This window comes from Cnephaeus nilssonii, assembly GCF_951640355.1.
Source record: "Cnephaeus nilssonii genome assembly, chromosome: 20".
NCBI classification, from domain to species: domain Eukaryota; kingdom Metazoa; phylum Chordata; class Mammalia; order Chiroptera; family Vespertilionidae; genus Cnephaeus; species Cnephaeus nilssonii.
Genome location: NC_137091.1, coordinates 36,442,707 through 36,462,585, shown reverse-complemented (window position 1 = coordinate 36,462,585; position 19,879 = coordinate 36,442,707). Strand labels below are relative to the sequence as shown.

Genomic DNA, 19,879 nt, shown 5'->3' with positions numbered 1-19,879 from the left:
TCCAGAAATGTAGCCATGGATACCAGATACTTACATACTCCAAAGAGTCGAGAAAACTTACCAGAAGCCCTGGCCAGTGGGTCAGTTGGTTGGGCATTGTCCCATTCACTGAAAGGTCAACAGTTTGATTTTTAGTTAGGGCCCATGCCCAGATTTCAGGCTCCATCCCCAGTAGGGGGCATGCAGGAGGAAGCGGATCTATGTTTTCTCTTTCCCTCTCCCTTCCTCTCTAAAATCAATAATAATTTTAAAATATGTATATTAAAAAAACACACAGAATCAAGTGGTGCTCACTCTCTGGAGGCCTTCAGACAGAAGAATCTGTCCTTGTCCTCTTCCTTCTTGTCTCCCATCATCCTCTCCTAAAGACTATATAGGAAGGAAAGCACCTGGCACAAAAATGAATGTATATTTTACATTAATATGAGGCATTGATATAGTAGAAAAAATTGATTTTGAATCAGAAAACCCAGCATTTTCCCCCTTAGTTTTGGGGGTTACACAGTGGAGGCAGGTTCTACTTCCCTGATCATAGCATGCTGATGACTTGAATCCAAAACAGCAGGTGTGTTAGATGTTGAGGAGACCCTCAGAGTAAAGGAAAGAGCTTCAATAAGTTCTAGCTAGTACTTCATTACTGGATGTCACTAAGGAAAAGGCCATTTGAGATTAAAGCAGAAAGAAAAGGAGGGAAGCCTGTGTCTTTCATTTCCTTTTCTAATACCTGGACATAGGATTTGGGGAAGATGCTAGAATTTGGAAGATTAAGTGAAAGTTCAAGTAGCTCCCTCTCCTTTCCCTGTTGCCTAGGGACTTATAATCCTTTCCTCTAGCAATCAAGGAGACAAGAGTTAAGGCAGTGGTCAGCAAACTCATTAGTCAACAGAGCCAAATATCAACAGTACAACGATTGAATTTTCTTTTGAGAGCCAAATTTTTTAAACTTAAACTTCTTCTAACGCCACTTCTTCAAAATAGACTCGCCCAGGCCGTGCTATTTTGTGGAAGAGCCACACTCAAGGGGCCAAAGAGCCACATGTGGCTCGAGAGCCGCAGTTTGCCGACCACGGAGTTAAGGGAAAGGGCTAGTGAAGTGGAGGAAGTTGTCACTGCCAGTAATCATGTTACTTTCCTGATCTTCTCTCCCCACTATGGAGATTTTAGAACTGCCTCTTTCCAGTGAAGCTGAATCTTCCAATAGCTTCTAGCAAGTAGCCCACCTGTGCCATTTGCTACTTCCATTTCATCTCTCTTCTTACTTTACTTCTTCCACCTGAGTTTGATTTTGTGGTGAAAGAGAACATTCTGAGAAGTTGGGTTCACCTTGGAGGCCAAGGGTAATGACAGCTCTACGTATATAGTTGGGCTCTTCCATCCCAGACTATGTATTATGCTACATGGAGTATATGAGAGCTATGAGCATGGGGCAGGGAGCCTTAAAAGGAATGACTGACCTAACAGCTGGACAAGGCAGCAAAAGTAAGCATGGTCCAGCTGGCTCTGTATTCTCAACCTGAATTATTTCTCCTTTTTGGCCTCTGTTTATTTGTGTCAAAAAGAGAACAGTGCACAAATTACAAATGTCAGGCATGAAACAGGGCATATCACTACAGGCCCTACAGACATTAAAAGGATAAAGACTATGAAGAACAACTCTATGTCCACAAATGTGACAACATAGATCAGATGGATGAATTCACTGAAAGACCAGGAAAGGGAATAGCAATACCTATCTACTTTATTTTGCAGTGGGTCCTTTGTAAAAAATTAAATTAGTGGCCCTAGCTGGTTTGGCTCAATGGATAGAGCGTCGGCCTGCGGACTAAAAGGTCCCAAGTTCGATTCCGGCCAGGGGCACATGCCTGGGTTGTGGGCTCGATCCCCAGCAGGGGGCGTGCAAGAGGCAGCCAATCAATGATTCTTTCTCATCATTGATGTTTCTATTTATCTCTCCCTCTCCCTTCCTCTCTAAAATCAATAAAATATATTTAAAAAATTAAATTAGTGAACCCTGGCTGGTATGGCTAAGTGGTTAGAGTGCCAGTCCACCCACCAAAGGGTCATGGGTTCAATTCCCAGCCAAGGGCATGCACCTGGGTTGCAGGTTCGATCCCCAGCCCCGGTCAGGGCACATGTGGAAGCAATCAATTGATGTGTGCCTCTCACATCTCTCTCTCTCTCTCTCAATCTCTCTCTCTCCTTCCTCCCATTCTCTCTAAAAACCAATGGAAAATATATTCTTAGATGAGGATTATAAAAAAAACAAAAAGCCCACAGTGACAAAACAGTCTATTGTGGTTCTAGAGTCAGGAAGTCTAAGAAAGGCTCTTCAGAGTACTCAAAACCTGAGTACTGGCTGTGACAGCCTAGAAATCCCCATCTTTGTCAAAATGGCAGTGAGCAGGATTTGTTTGTATTTTTTTTATTATGAAAAATTTCAATCACAGAAGTTCAAGCGTATTATAATGAATCCCCAGATCACATCACCTAGATTTAAGTATAAACATCTTGCAAAAATTGCTTCATTTTTTCCTTTGATTAAATATTTTTAAAGATCCCAGATATCATCTTTCAACCCTAAATACTCTGATACTCTAAAAAAATAATAATTTCTTACATGATATCATCTAATATTCTATGCACATTTTCCTGGTTTTCACCCCAAATGTCCTTTTACACTTAGTTTGAATCAGAATTCAAACAAGGTCTAAATCTTGATTGTTATACTTCCTAAGACATATTAAACATTTATATTCCCCTCTCCCCAGTTTTTTTCCACCATTAATTTGTTGAAGACTGATTCTCCATATTTTGGTTTTTCTGATAGAATTTTGCAATCTGAGGTATGGATGTGCTTCAAGGGACCATGAAGCTTCTGAAATTAGATGAAAAAGAATTGTGTTAAGTATCCTTAACCCCCTCTGGGAAAAAGTCTGCAGCTTTCATGAGGTTCTTGAGGAAGTCCTTAACACAAACATGTTAAATCACCACTTAAGGAGAGCACAAAAACATTTATCTGGGCTTTAGCTCAGATATTGCCAGTAGATGAATGATCTTCAACCAGTAACTTCTCACTGGGCTCTAGATTTCTAATTTTTGAAAGGATGGTTATACTTCAGACCTCTCCAGGATATGAGAAATGGTTCCAGCCCCCCATCCTTCTCTCAGAATGTGAGATCTGGGTAATATATGAGACTTTCCCTACTGGGCCGCGCCAGCACAGCCAAGAGTTCAGCGAGCCTGAGTGGGGGCAATGAAGGATGGAGAAATGATAGACAAAGAGAAAAAGCTGGGTCTAGGTGGATCTTCTGTGCCTGGCTGAGGCCACAGAACAGATCCAGACTGCAAAGCTGATGCTTTATTTATAATCAGGGACAAACAAGGTAATATACAATGCTGTTGTAAGTTTCACTTGTTTTGGCAGCACTTGCTGCCCCTCCCACAGTCCACTAGCTACCCAGGAAAGATCTAGGGAGCAGTTACAAGATCAAGCTTAATTATGCTTAGAGGACTGTGCCCTTCCAAGCTTGGGACTTGTTTGTGACTTTGCCAGCAGGTTAGTCCTAGGCTTAACCCTATAAGCGCTTCCTACACCCTACTGTACACAGCTACCAACTGCTTTGAATCAGGAAATAGGTAATAGGGAGTTGACCTTGGGTAAGACCTCAAGGGAGAAGGATCTTACATTTCTTGGGAGCATATTACATGCACCAACTAAGGTGAGTGATAAAGACACTAGATTGAGATTGGGAAATGACCCTGACAGCACAGAGAAACTCCTAGATGGCTTGGATCTGAGAACTGAGCCTGAGCACTCAAATGTTTAGAACAGGGAGACATAAAGGAGGTTGTAGTGATGCAGCTACAGCCAAGTAACACTAAAGATTGCCAGCAACCACTAGAAGCTAGTAGAGAAGCATGGGAAAGTTCTCTCTCAGAGCCTCCAGAAGAACCAACCCTGCTGTTACCATGATTTTGGACTTTTGGCATCCTGAGCTGTGAACGAATAAATTTCTGTTTTAAGCCCCCCGGTTTGTGATAGTTTATTATGACAGCTCCAGGAGGCACTAAGTGTGCTCATTGCTACTGAACTGACTTTGCTCTGTGGCCCTTTCCGCAGTCACAGCTAGGACATATATGTATGTATATATACAGATATACACACATACATATATGCATATATATGTATATACATAAACACACGTATATGCATACATATTTTAGAGATCATGCATTCATACCAATACCTCTAATTTCAATCTATCCCCATAGGAGTCATTGTTGCCTGTCCCTATTTCATATTTGTATGTCCTTTCTTCCATAGTGAGTACCCTGTCTCCCAATACCATAAACACACTTTCTTCTTTACTCAAGTCTATGATACATTTAAAATAGCTTCAGAATCACTTTGCCCATACCACTATAACATACAAATTTATTAAAAAGAGTTCAGGATTTGTTTGCAATTTTCCCCCCATATATACCTCCAACCCTGCCAAGATTGAGCATATTTGTCAAATACTGTACACATAAGGTACTTGGATTAGTTCATCCTTCCATTCTTTAGGGTTATGTTATTCATTTAAAATACAATTAGTTTCATTTCTGTCACTTTCCTTCCAGTTATAGAATTCCCTGCTTCTAATTCTTAATTTATTTTTGCTTAAATATATATAATGTTATCATGCTTTCAAAAGTCAACAGTACACTAAAAGTATACTCAGAGAAATATCATTCCCTCCCATATTCCATCTATCCCATTTTGCTCAACATACTCTTATAGGTAGTCAGCTTCAATGTTTTCTGGTTTGTTTTTCCTGTTACTTTCTGTATCAGGAAAAGAAAGCATATCAGGGGAGGATTCTAGAAAGACAGCAGAGTAGAAGCACCAGGCATCTGTTTCCCTACCTTGACAATTGAATTGGCTGAATCTGTCTGATGTAACTATGTTGGAACTCTGGAGTCTATAGAAAGCTTGCAACTTCCAGAGGAGGACTTGGATGGTAAATTATAGTTAATTTTGATCAATTTTGGCTCTTAGTACAGTAGCAGCTACCCATCCCCCATTCTCAATCCAGGGGTAGATGACTGTGCATATGTTCCCAGAGCAGCTTATACACAGTTTGTAGGAGCCAGGATAGGTATAAAGGACTCTGATTTCCAAATATTAGATATCTGTGCTCTCATTGCCAACTGTTGTGTCTGAGCACAGAGGTGTAGATGAAAAGATGGACAACTATTAAACAATATACCTCCTCCATAGTTTCAATCCCATTCCCCTCTGGTTGAAGTTTCTTCCAGGGGCTTTAAAGGGCTGATGCCCTTTGTTTCCCACCACCACTCTGTTTTTGGAATGAGGTGCTAAACAGTATCCCATTAAAAACCAACTTCAGAGTCTGAAGATGGTGACCAGCAGGAAGGAAGGGAGGGAGAGAGTGTGAGAGGGTGAGGGAGTGATAGAGGAGTGTGTGGACGTGTGTGGTGTGCATGTATATGAGCTAGGGACAGTCAGATTGTGCAGGTCTTCCAAGGGACTGCCAAACAGGGCTGTCTTACACGGTGGAGCCCCGCTGCCACCACGGACACTCCGGAGGTGGCCAGAGCAGGCACAGAGACCACGCCATCTTGAAAAACAGAGCTGCTTGAGACTAGGATCCTGGCCTCAGCACCACCCAGTCTAGTCTCAGATGCAAACCGGGACCCTGCAGCCACTGGGGACAGAGACCCGGGACCACAGCTGCAGACCCAGACACCAAGAATCCAGACATCCCAGCCACAGATTTCTGTGAGTCACAGAGCCCATCCTCCTCCCCACAGACTCATGGCCATGCCATAGGAACTGCTAGACCCGCCATTCACATGGGCCACAGTGCAGCTACAGGAATTTGAGCCTGGGCGAGCGTGGACACTGGGAATCTGTTCCCAGCAATGCAATTGGGCGACCAAACCGCATGCCCACGCAGGGCATCAGTGCCACCTGACTTCAATTCTGGGCAAGCGCACACGGAAGTCTGTTTTCTGCAGTGCAGGAGTGGACTTCCTGTCGACACAGTGTTACTGTGCAACCGGTCCCCCAAACTGACTGGGACCCTGATTCTCCGGGCAGATGAGAGGCAACACTGAGCATCAGTGACTTGACTCTGTTTCTCATCTCATGTGCCTGGGAACCCTGATTCCCAGTGCATTCACACTAAGAGCCAGTGACTCCAAATATTGGTGCATGCGCACATAGGGACCCTGATTCTTGGCTCAAGGCTGCACCAAGCAACAGAGACTCTGATACTTGATTCTTGGTGTGGGCACAGGGGAATTCTGAATCCTGGAACGTGCTAAAGGACTATGTTTTTTGGCACATGCCAGTGGAATCTCTGTTTCAGTGTGGTTCAGGCGGGGCCCTGATTCTAGGTGCGCATATGAGTCCACACCGAGTGCCGGAGACTCTGATCATGGGATAGCGTGGCTCCCACAAACCCATGGCAGCCACACGTCTTGGTGTCAAAGCTCTTCAGTGACACTCGGGTGGTGTGAAGCTCCCATTTCACACACCCCAGGCCCACTCAACTCAACATTTGAACCTTCTGATGATAGAATTGGGAGACGACACAATCCCTAGAGGAAAGAAAATGAGGAGTCGCCAAGAAAGAAAGTTAGTGAAATGGAAGCATGCAACATGACAGAAAAAGAATTCAGAGTAATGGTCGTACAGATTATACACTGGGTGGATGAGAAAATCAAGAACCTATGCAAAAATCAGGAAGAGAGAGAAACCAAGATGGCGACATAGGTAAACACCTAAACTTGCTGCCTTGTACAACCACTTCAAAACTACAACTAAAAGACAAAAAGGACATCATCCAGAACCACAGGAAGGCTGGCTAAGTGGAAATTCTACAACTAGAAGGAAAAAGCACACTGAGACTCAGAGGAGCTGCAGAAGTAAAGTGCAGAGGTACAGAGGCACGCATGCGTGGAAAGGGCTGGCAACTGAGTACTCAGCTGGCTTTTTCAATCTGCAGAGAGACACAAGCTCCCGACTGCTCTGAACTCCAGTTCTGGGCGAGACTCTGGGACCCAGACTCATACGGGGAGAAACTGGACTGTCTGGCAGCGGGTGGATCATGAGGGTAGCTTTCTCTCAGAGGTCCTTGCAGCAATTACCAAGGGACACTGAGACCTGGGGGCCTCTTAGGGCAAAGCTTATGGGAAGCCATTGCTGTTTGTTCCGCCCTGAGACCACACCCCATCAAAGCTGTGTGCAGAGGCTTTTGCATATGAATGGTCTGGTCCTTTGAAATCTAAACTTACCTAACAAACTGTAGCTGAGTCAGAGAGACCCAGAACATCCAAAAGAAGGCTCAAGGCCCCACAGCATCTTGCATTGCTTCACAGCTGGGCCTCATCTGGGCACCTCCAAAGCCAAAACAAAGAAGAGGAATCTGCAGATCTCTCCACAGCTCGTGCTGGGTGGCCTCAGGCAGAGGCTAAATTAGCACCTCCTTGGAGATCCAAGAGCCAGTGTACCCAGTGGTCAGAGTGGGACCATCCAGATTACAACTCCTCAGATCCATAAGGGACACACTCAGGGGGCAGACTCAGTGAGCACCAAAGCCCCACTGAAGCAAGTCTTGCCCCACAAGGGTGTCTCCAGCACAGAAGTTCTCCCATTGTAGACACAGCTAATCCTCACAGCCAATTGGCTTGGAGGTCAATTCCTCCAACAGCAATCAAGACTTAACTACAACAAGAATGTGCACATAGCCCACAAAGGGGTGCACCAAGAGTGTCCACCTCAGGTAACTTGAGAGGCTGAGCCACTGGGCCCTATAGGACACCTAGCATATAAAGCCACTCTATCAACTCAGGGAAACAGCCAAAATGCGGAGACAATCTGACATGTACCCATAAGTGAAGACACAAGAATGTTCAGGGGAGTATTATTTATTATATTAAAAATAATGGCAACATAATATTCATCAAAGAGGAATGACTTAAATTTTGGTAAATCTAAACAATGGAATACTATCTATCCAGCCATTCACATTAATAATGTCAAGGATAGATGTCATTGATGCAATACTGAGTAAATTTTTAAGATTAATTTTTGTTCATTTAAACTTTTTAATTTTAATAAGCCCAAGTTTATTGGATGCATAACATTCCATTGCATCGGTGCCACAAATTACTTATGGATGTCTTTGCTCAGGATATATATTTGAAAATATCATCTCTAAAATTCCCTCAGAAAGTAGCTTTTACCAGTCCTGGGACAGGGAATGTATAACATGTCTGGAATATCTATGTCAAGTAAGGCCCGGCCGGCAAGGTTCATGGTTGAGCGCCAACGTATGAACCAGGAGGTCACACACAGTTGATTCCAGGTCAGGGCACAGGCCCCGGTTGCCACTATCCCCAGTGTGGGACATGTAGAAGGCAGCCAATCAATTATTCTCTCTTATCATTAGTGTTTCCATTTCTCTCTCCCTCTTTCTTCCTCTCTGAAATCAATAAAGATATATTTTTTAAAAAGTAAGGGAATGCTCAAAGACAAAGGGGAATATAGGAGCCAGCTTGAGAGGGCAAACTTGAGACAATTTGAGCAACACAAAAAATGATAATAAATGGGCTAAAATACATTGTTCCTTGTATTAAAATACTTTGCATGGAAAAAAATAATCTATGCAGTAGTAATAACTCAAAGGGAGAAACAGGGGGGGGGGGAAGGGGAAAAGGTAAAGCTCTTTTATAATGAAGAAGGAATGATAACATTAAAAATCACCATTGTGACCCTTAATTTAATAACTTATTTAGGCAAGGATCATTAACGGATGCTAAAACAATAGGTAAAAGGAGTTTGTTATGCTTAACAAAGAAAAAAGGTAACTTTTACCATAGAGAAATCAGGTGCACATACAACTTAAACCAAAGTGAACAAATTCAGTATCACCAATAATGGATCAAATTTAAATTATGTGTTCCTTGATATGATAAAATAAGAACACATCACCACCCATAGTATTCTTGCCAAATATACTTAAACTTAGTCATGACAAAACAAATCCAGAATGTTAGACATTTTGCAAAATGACATTCTAGACTCTTTAAAAATGTCATTATGAAACACAAAAACAGGTCAGGGGAATACTGCTCTACATTAAAGAAACTAAAAATAAGTACCCTCTCTCCACCATGTGAGAAAACAGTGACATGGCAGCCATCTGTAAACCAGGAAGGGGCTCTTACCAAGAACCAAATCTTCCTATATCAAATAAGTCTTGGAACTAACCAAATCAATCTTGGACTTTCCAGCCTCCAGAACTGAGAGAAATAAATGTTTGATGTTTATTTAAAAAAAGATGAGTCCATTCAATACAATATATGACTTTGATTTAAACTGTGGTTCAATTTTTAAAACAGACATACAGAATTGTTCCTTTGGGGAACATTTGGGGAAATTTAAATAAGGATATATAACAGATGACATTACAAATCAATGTTAAATTTCTTATGTGTATTTATGATATTATTGAGGTTATGCAGGAGAACAACCTTATTCTTAGAGGTACAATTTAAAATATTTAGTAGTGAAGTATATAACGTGTGCAGTTTACTCATAAATATTGAGCAACAAACAAAATACATATAAATAGTTGTAAATAGAGATTAAGCAAATGGTGCAATATATATATATATATATATATATATATATACATATATATATACATATATATATATATATATATATAGAGAGAGAGAGAGAGAGAGAGAGAGAGAGAGAGAGAGAGAGAGAAGGGTTTGACCTGGAATTCAGGAAATCGAATGCTGGACTCTGCTAAAATTCACTCTTCTTATGTATAAACTTATATCATTTAATTAGTCGATGGCCTTTCAACCTTTTCCAACAATGTCACCCTAATAGTAAAAAATAATGGATGCCTATTTTGGGGGGCAGTGGCAGAGGAAAAAACAGTTACTCTCTGACTGGCTTTGAAATAAACTTTCTTAAAAAAAAATGTTAGTTTTGTAGTCTTCCCCGTAATACATGTATTTGCTCTGATAAAAAATAATTTATTTGCCAGATAAATTGGTAACTTTTTCCAGATCATCAAATTAGTGTTCAAGGAATAAATAACTTGACCATCCATTGTTTGTTTGTTTTTCACAGTCACACAATGCTCTTTTTCTGGTCGAACTCCTACAGACACTGAAACACAGGCACAAGAAAAGCATATTTTACGTTAAAAACACACACACACACACACACACACACACAAACCAAAACCAGTCAGTCACGCAACCACACTCAATTATGGACACAAAACAAAGAAGGCACAATGGCAGAGGTCCCTGCTCTGTCAGGCAATCCCACCGTTATGAAAAATGCCAATACCATGTGTCTTCAAGTACGGACCACCCACACCCAACAGCACGTACAATCACCCACGGGGAGACATCCACCCGGCCGCCGAGGGACTCCGCGTTGTTTCACACACATCACACTCCTAAGGGCCAGGCCAGGCACCGAAAGGGTCTCTTGCTAGTCCGAGGCTCCGGCTGGTCGCCGCCCCGCCCCAGCTCCTCCCCTGCCCTGGACACGCCCCGCCCCGCCCCGCCCCAGCTCCTCCCCTGCCCTGGACCCGCCCCGCCCCGCCCCAGCTCCTCCCCTGCCCTGGACCCGCCCCGCCCCGCCCCAGCTCCTCCCCTGCCCGGGACACGCCCCGCCCCGCCCCGCCCCAGCTCCTCCCCTGCCCTGGACACGCCCCGCCCCGCCCCGCCCCAGCTCCTCCCCTGCCCTGGACCCGCCCCGCCCCGCCCCAGCCCCTCCCTGCCCCGCCCCCGCCCCCGCCCCCGCCCTGGACACGCCCCGCCCCGCCCCGCCCCAGCTCCTCCCCTGCCCTGGACACGCCGGCCCCTCCCACCTTCTGGTCGCGTGGGACTCGGGTCTCGGCCTCCCCCTCCCCAGCTGGCGCCCGACGCCTGCGCCTGCGCCTGCGTGCCGAGCGCCGGCGGGCTCTCCCAGAAGTCCCCTGGCGGCCCTGGGCGCCAGCGCGTCCCGGCAGCGGGGTCCCCGCGCCCCGCTAAGGTGGCTGTGTCTCCTAGCGTCTTCGCCGGCCAGCCACAGCCTTCCGGTGGTTGGACTACATTTCCCAAGAACCACCGCTTCCTAAGGCGGCTTCCTTTCCGTTTGTTCGCGCGATTTGGGGGGAGGGGGAGCTCGCTTTGGGGGAGGGCTGTGTCTGTGGAGGAGCTTGGGCCAGCCCTTGGTGGTGGGACCCGTGAAGCCGGAGTCGCCCTGGACCCCGAGGGCGATCCTGAACTGTACCTTCGGTCGAGGTGGGCGGGAACGCTCGGAGGAAGCGTCGGTGTCGTTTCGTGGGTGGCCGTGCCTCCTGTGGGTTTTTTATTGTGAGACAGGCGTGACGTGTGGGTGACTTGGTGAATGGGCGTGTGCGACGGTGGTGGTGTGTGTTTAAGTGCTGGTGTGAGTGGCTTTGTGACTCCGACGGTTTGATCCTACGGCTACGGTTGGTGTTGTTACAGGTGCGCGACCGTGCTGTTGGGAAAGGGTGTTTAGCTGTTCTCGGGCCACTTGGAGGTTGTGGATGTGATTGTACCATGTGCAGTACTGGGGTTTTCCTGTGACTCGGAGGAGTTAGCAAGGTGTTGCTGTGGTTTTAGTGTTTGTGACTGCTTTTTCCTCGACCCGGTACTTGGTTGTATTTTTTTCTGACTGATGGTGTGATGGTGTGGCCGTGTTGTCTTCGAGATTGTGAAAAGAGTAAAATTGCTGCTGTGAAAAGGGTGTTTTTGGGCCATTGTGTGTCCCTGACAGGGGTGCTTGGATGTGCTTGAATGAGGTTGTGTGTAGACTCTGTGTATGTTTGGATTTTGTTAAGACTAGGTGGTCTGACAGTGTAGTATTAACATGGTGAATGTGACTGGCCGTGTGGCTGGGGAAATGTGATTGTGTCCCTTTGTGTCATCATTTGTGTATTTTGTAGTCTGTGCCCATATAGGAGAGTTCAGTGGGGCACAGAGGTAAAATTGTGTTTTGGTATTTCTGAGGTTCATTCTGGGCTAGAGTTAGCCTATGGGTCATGAGTCCCACCTGGCTTTGTCCTTCCCTAAGGACCTGACTTCTTTCTCTTCTGGCCACAGTGAGGACCCCTCTCCCTTTCCCCCATTCAGACATGGCCTCTATTGATTGCTTTATTCTGCATCCTTACCTCATCCTGGGATTGCAGTTGTAGGTTCCTCGCTGCTTTCCAGTGCCTTCTCACTTTGGGTATTGGATGCAAGAAGTGACAAGAAGTCAGAAACTTGAGCCTGTGAATGAGTTATTTCTAAGCCACAGGTCTTGAGATGAGAATTTTAAAGCTGGTAACAGCTTAAAGAAAGGCCACTTATAAATGTAATGGGGACCCAGGAGTGGAAATGCTTTCAGAGAGTGTGCTGGATGAGGCAAGCCACACACTTCAGAACTTGTAACACTCCCCTGCAGGGGTCTGTTTCCAGCGGACAGAAACTTTGAATCCAGAAATAAATTCTGGCCCAAGACAGCTGTGATCTTCTTTCTGATAAAGTGGAGGACTGTTTTGACTGCCTTCCATGTTAAATGAGGGTAGTTATGGTCTAATTTAGAATATGCCCTATGAAAGGCCTCGTATTTCATAATTCCATTTTCTTTTCCTGAGAGTAGGGCCCAGAGGAGGAAAAAAAAAAAAAAAAAAAGGCTGTTATGCATTCAAAAGCAAAGTCCAGGGTGAGTAGATATTTTCTCTGTTTCCTGATCTCCCTCTGTTTGTTACAGGACATAGGAATCTTTTTCTTTTTGAAATTTCCTAGCTAAGCGTTTTCAAATAATGCAGGGGCAAGGCAGTTTTCTATAGATTGGGAGAAAGGAATATGAGCAGTAAATTGTGATAGATGCTTCCCAATATTCATTAAGTTAAGGAAGAGTGGATTTGAAATTCATATTTCTGACATAGCAGCATTTTTTTAACATTTTAAAATGTACACAAAAGAATAATGAACCTGCTAAAAATTATCACTTGCCAATCTTAATGTAATTTATTCTGCCTTCAGTTCAAAATCTGTCAGTTTCTGCTTCATCTGTTTTGAAGCCCTATTATTAGGTACATAAATATTTTAGATTACATGTTCTAATTGTGGATTGGCCCCTTTAATCATTATAAAATAGTATCCTTTATCCCAGTAATATTCTTTGCTTGGAACCTCTACTTTGATATTTAATGTAGCCACTCCAGCTTTTTACATGAGTGTTAACATGGTATGTCTTTTTCTATCCTTTTACTTTTAACCTATTTGTATTCTGATGGTTAAAGTGCATTTCTTTTTAAAAAATTATATTTATTATTTGGAAGTATCAGAGATGTCCCCTTTTCCCCTCCCTGCCCCCGATTCCATCTGTTTCCTCTGCCCCCTCCCCCAAGGCCTTTACCACACTATTGTCTCTGTCCAGGGGTCATGCATATCCTATCTAATAAAGAGGGAATATGCTAATTGACCATCACTCCATCACAAAAGATGGCTGCACCCACAGCTGAGGCCAAGTTCCCTTAAGGAGCCTTAACGAGCAATCAGCAGGGACCTGAGACTACGCCCTCCCCTACCCCCATGGGGCTTGACAGGGGACCTCAGGCCTCGCCCCCCACCTGGCAGGGCTTGACAGGGACCTCAGGCCTCGCCCCCTGCCCTGGCACCAGGCTGGGGGACCTCAGGCCGTGCCCCCCGCCCCAGCACCGGGCCAGGGGACCTGAGGCTGCAACCCCTGCCTGGCGGGGCTTGACAGGGGACCCTCAGGCCACACCCTTCACCCTGTGGGGCTTGACAGGGGACCTCAAGGTGCACTTCTAGGGGACCTCAGGCTGCTCCCCCCCACCCCAGCACCAAGCTGGGGGACCTCAGGCCGTGCCCCCCACCTGGTGAAGCTTGACAGGGAACTTCAGGCCACGCCCCCCCACCCCAGCACCAGGCCAGGGGACCTCAAACTGCACCCACTGCCCAGTAGGGCTTGACAGGGGACCTCAGGCCACGCCCCCCACCCCAGCACTGGGCCAGGGGAACCTGAGGCTGGGCCCCCCTGCCTGGCTTGTCTTGACAGGGGACCTCAGGCCATGCCCCCCACCCCAGCACTGGGCCAGGGGAACCTGAGGCTGGGCCCCCCTGCCTGGCTTGGCTTGACAGGGGACCTCAGGCCATGCCCCCCCACCCAGCGGGGCTTGATGGGGAACCTCAAGGTGCACCCCCAGTGCTGGGTCAGGGGAACTCAGGCTGCACCGCCGCCCATTGGGGTTTGACAGGGCACCTGAGGCTGTGTCCTCCCGCCTGGCGGGGCTTGACAGGGGACCTCAGGCCATGCCCCCCACCCAGTGGGGTTTGACGGGATCTCAGGCCGTGTCCCCCAGTACTGGTGCCGGACCAGGGCACCTGAGGCTATGCCCCCGGCCCAGCGGGTCTTGACAAGGGTGGGACTGGCTGGGTCTGGATCTAGCCCATGTGGGTGGGCGGGGACTTCACTCTGGGTCCCCTGGTGAGCCCCAGTCTCTGACAGGGAGAAGGTTTTAATATACATTTTACTAATTTTCTTTCATTTCTGACACTTCTATTATAGAGAAAGAGCAAATAGCAATATTAAATTATTTCCTCTAATTAATCCCCTTTTAATATGCATGAATTTTGTGCACTGGGCCACTAGTATGCATATAATTCTTTGGTTAATCTTCTCCTCCCCTCCCCACCCTGCTGCCTACCCGATTTACCTCTGAGATTCAGCAGTCTGTTCCATGCTTCTATGTGCATTTCTTGTTGGCAGCATTTAGTTGAATCTTTAATTTTTCATTTAATATATATATATTTATTGTTGATAATATCACAGATATCTCCCCTGTCCCCCCCTCTCCTCCCAGCCCATTCCTGCCACTCCAGGTCTTCACTACCCTATTGCCTGTATCTATGGCTATGCATATACTATATAGTAAAGAAGTAATATGCAAATTGACTTTCACACCCTCACAAGATGGCTGCCTACATTCAGGCCGGCAGGGAGGTTAGTGAGGGACGACCAAACAACTGAACAGCAGGCTGTGTGGGGCGACCAGGCCGGCAGGGGGGGGCAGTTGGGGGCGACCAGGCCAGCAGGGGGGACAGTTGGGGCAAACAGGCTGACAGGGGGGCAGTAAGAGGCGACCAGGCTGGCGGGGGGGATGCAGTTGGGGGTGACCAAGCTAGCAGCGGGGGCATTTGGGGGCAATTAGGCTGACAGGGGGGCAGTGATGGGTGACCAGGCCAGCAGAGGGGGGCATTTGGGGGTGACCAGGTTGGCACGGGAGTAGTAAGGGGTGACCAGGCTGATGGGGAGAGGCAGTTAAGAGCAACCAGGCGGACAGGGAGGGGGCAGTTAGGGGTGACCTGGCCAGCAGTGGGGGGGCAGTTAGGGGCGACCAGGCCGGCAGGGGGGTTAGTGAGGGATGACCAAATGACTGAACAAGCAGGCTGCGTGGGGTGACCAGGCCAGCAGGGGGGTTAGTAAGGGACGACCAAACGACTGAACAGCAGGCTGAGTGGTGTGACCAGGCCAGGCCAGTGGGGGAGGCAGTTGGGGGTGACCAGGCCAGCACGGGGAGCAGTTGGGGGCAACCAGGCTGGATGGGGGGGAAGCTAGGGGTGACCAGGCTGGGGGGGGGGGTGTAGTTGGGGGCAAACAGGCCAGCAGGGGGGGCAGTTGTGGGCAATTAGGCTGGCAGGGGGCAGTGAGGGGTGACCAGGCTGGCAGAGGGGGGCAGTTGGGGGTGACCAGGTCAGCAGGGAGGTAGTAAGGGGTGAGCAGGTTGTTGGGGAGGGGCAGTTAGGAGCAACCAGATGGGCAAGAGGGGACAGTTGGGGGTGACCTGGCCAGCAGTGGGGGGCAGTTAGGGGTGACCAGGCCAGCAGGGGGGTGCAGTTAAGAGCGATCAGGCCGGCATGCAGAGGCAATGAGGGGCAATCAAGACGGCAGAGGGGGGAGTTAGGGGTGACCAGGCAGGCAGCCAAGTGAGCAATTAGGAGCCAGCGGGATGTCTGACTATCAGGATCAGGCCTAAACTGGCGGGATGTCTGACTGCCAGGATCGGGCCTAAACTAGCAGTCAGACATCCCCCAAGGGGTCCCGGATTAGAGAGGGTGCAGCCTGGGCTGAGAGACCCTCCCTCTGTGCACGAATTTCATGCACTGGGCCTCTAGTAAGTATATAAGTACTTTGGTTTATCTCTTCACGTCCCCCCAACCCCACATCGAGGTATGTCAGTCTGGTCCATGCCTCCCTGCTTCGGGTCTTATTTTGTTGGTCAATTAATATTGTTCATTAGATTCCATAAATAAATGAGATAATGTGATACTTGTTGTTCTCAGATTGGCTTATTTCACTTAATATAATATTTTCCAGGTCCATCCATGCTGCCCTAAAGGATAAGAGGTCCCTCATTTTTACAGCTGCATAGTATTTCATAGTGTAGATGTCCCACAGTTGTTGTTTTTTAGCCATTTATCTACTGATGGGCACTTTGACTATTTCCAAATCTTAGCTGTCCTATCTAATAAAAGAGTAATATGCAAATTGACCATAACTCCAACACACAACATGGCCGCCCTCATGTGGTCAAAGATGACTGCCCCCGTGTGGACACAAGATGGCCACCACAAGATGGCTGGCAGGGGAAGGCAGTTGTGGGCAATCAAGCCAGCAGGGGAGGGCAGTTGGGAGAAACCAGCCCTGCAGGGGAGGGCAGTTGAGGGCAATCAGGCCAGTAGGGGAGGGCAGTTAGCAGTTACCGGGCTGGCAGAGGAGGTCAGTTGGGGGTGACCAGACCTGCAAGGGAGGAGAGTTGGGGGGGACCCAGGCCTGCAGGGGACAGTTGGGGGGGACCAGGCTTGCAGGGGAGGGCAGTTGGGGGCAACCAGGCTGGTGAGTGAGGGCAGTTAGGGGTTACTGGGCCAGCAGGGGAGGGCCAATGGGAGCAACCAGGCCTGCAGGGAAGGGCAGTTAGGGGCAATCGGGCTGGCAAGGGAGCAGTTAGGCATTGATCATGCTGGCCGGGGAGTGTTTAGGGGGTGATCAGGCTGGGAGGCAGAAGTGGTTAGGGGAAATCAGGCAGGAAGGCAGGTAAGCAGTTGGGAACCAGCAGTCCTGGATTGTGGGAGGAATCCCAGATTGGAGAGGGTTCAGGCTGGGCTGAGGGAGCACCCCCCCCCCACCCCCCGTGCACGAATTTTGTGCACCGGGCTGCTAGTTGTAAATAATGCCTCTATGAACATAGGGATGCATATATTCTTTCTGATTGGTGTTTTGGAATTTTTAGGATATATTCCCAGAAGTTGGATCTCTGGGTAAAACAGAAGTTCCATTTTTAATTTTTTGAGGAAACTCCATTCTATTTTCCATAGTGGCTGCACCCATCTGCATTCCCACCAGCAATGAACTAGTGTTCCCTTTACTTCACATCCTTGCCAGCATTTGTTGTTTGTTGATATTTTGATATAGCCATTCTGACAGGTGTGAGGTGATATCTCATTGCGGTTTTAATTTGCATTTCTCTGATAATTAGTGACTTTGAGCATATTTTCATGTGTCTCTTGGCCATTTGTATGTCCTTTTTGGAGAAATGTCTATTCAGGTCTTTTGCCCATATGTATTTTGTAAAGATATTTTTATTGATTTCAGAAAGGAAGGGAGAGGGAGAGAGAGATAGAAACATCAAGGCCGAGAGAGATTGAGCCCGCAACCCAGGCATGTGCCCTTGATCGGAATCAAATACAGGACCCTTCAGTCCACAGGCCAACACTCCATCTACTGAGTCAAACCAGCTAGGGCTACCCATTTTTTAATTGGATTGATTTTCTTATTTTTGTTGAGTTGTGTAAGTACTTTATATATTTTGGATATTAACCCCTTATTAGATGTATCATTAGCAAATATGTTCTCCCATTCAGTGGGTTCGCTTTTCAATTTGATGGTGGTTTCTTTTGCTCTGCAGAAGCTTTTAATTTTGATGTAGTTCCATTAGTTTATTTTCTCCTTAGTTTTCTTTCTCCTAGGAGATGTATCTGTAAACATATTGCTGCGTGAGATGTCTGAGATTTTACTGCCTATGATTTTTATGATTTCATGCCTTACATTTAAGTCTTTTCTGCTTTTTGAGTTTATTCTTGTGTATGGTGTAAGTTGGCAGTGTAGTTTCATTTTTTTTGCGTGTGTCAGTCCAGTTTTCCCAACATCATTTATTGAAGAGATTATTTTTACTCCATTGTGTGTTCTTGCCTCCTTTCTCAAATATCTATTGACCATAATGGTGTGGGTCAATTTCTGGGGTCTCTGTTCTGGTTCATTGATCTATATACCTATTCTTATGCTAGTACCAGACTGTTTTGGTTATAATGGCTTTGTAGTATAGTTTGACATCCGTTATTATGATCCCTCTTCTTTCTCAAGATTGCTGCAGCTATTCAAGGTCTTTTTTGGTTCCATATAAAGTTTTGGAGTGTTTGTTCTAACTGTGAAGTATGCCATTGATATTTTATTTTTATTTTATTTTATTTTTTAAAATTTATTTTTATTGCCGAGACTGGTTTGGCTCAGTGGATAGAGCGTCGGCCTGCGGACTCAAGGGTCCCAGGTTCGATTCCGGTCAAGGGCATGTACCTTGGTTGCGGGCACATCCCCAGTAGGGGGTGTGCAGGAGGCAGCTGATCGATGTTTCTCTCTCATCGATATTTCTAGCTCTCTATCCCTCTCTCTTCCTCTCTGTAAAAAATCAATAAAATATATATTTAAAAAAATTATTTTTATTTCAAAGAGGAAGGGAGAGGGAGATAGAAACATCAATGATGAGAGAGAATTATTGATCAGCTGCCTCCTGCACGCCCCCTACTGGGATTGAGCCTGCAACCTGGGCATATGGTCTGACCGGGACTCGAACTATGAACTGGTCCATGGTTACTGAGCCATGCTGGCTGGGTCTGCCATTAGGGACTGTGTTGAATCTGTAGATTGCTTTGGGTAGTACAAGCATTTTAATGATGTTAATTCTTTCAATCCAGGAACATGGTATATGCTTCCATTGTTTGTATCTTCCTCTATTTCTTTTTTCAATGCCCTATAGTTTTCCAAGTACAGGTCTTTTAATTCCTTGGTTAAATTTATTCCAAGTAGGTATCTTATTATTATTATTTTTTGCAATGATAAATGGGATTGCTTTTTTAGTTTCTTCTTCTAACAGTTCATTGTTGGTGTATAAAAATGCCATTCATTTGTGGATGTTGATTTTGTAACCTGATACCTTTCTGAATTTATTTTTTAAGTTTAGTAGTTTCCTGATGGAGTCTTAAGGGTACAATATCATGTCATCTGTGAATAATGAGAATTTTACTTCCTCCTTTCCAATATGGATGCTTTTTATCCTTTTTCTTGTCTGATTGCTGATTCCAGAACTATGTTGAATAAGAATGGTGAAAGTGATGCACACAGACTGAGGGTGAAGGTATGGAAAAAGGTTTTTCAGGTGAATGGAAATGAAAAAAAAGCTGGGGTAGCAATACTTATATCTGACAAATTAGATCTCAAAGTGAAGGACATAAAAAGAGATAAGGAAGGCCACTTCATAATACTAAAGGGAGCAATCCAACAAGATTATATAACTCTGGTAAACATATATACACCCAATACAGAATATTAGTAAATCGGATGCAGCAATATATTAAAAAGATCATACACCAACCAAGTGGGATTTATTCCAGGGATGCAAGGCTCGTACAGTATTCGTAAATCAATAAATGTGATACATCACATAAACAAATTGAAAGACAAAAATCACATGGTCATGTCAAT

The 19,879-nt window shown here is 45.9% G+C and overlaps 1 protein-coding gene across 7 annotated transcripts in view; it reads left to right on the top strand.

Annotated features, from left to right (window-relative positions):
- Positions 1 to 10,914: 10,914 nt before the first annotated feature.
- LOC307116234 (uncharacterized protein) overlaps positions 10,915 to 19,879 on the top strand; it is a 28,371-nt gene continuing 19,406 nt past the window's right edge. For 3 of the 7 annotated variants that reach the window (XM_079799993.1, XM_079799992.1, XM_079799989.1), the window contains exon 1: positions 10,915 to 11,331. The gene's annotated coding sequence lies outside the window, so the exon portion shown is untranslated. Of the gene's footprint in view, positions 12,761 to 19,353; positions 19,533 to 19,879 lie in introns of all 7 variants that reach the window. The other 4 variants (XM_079799991.1, XM_079799987.1, XM_079799990.1 and 1 more) reach the window with 3 other exon arrangements.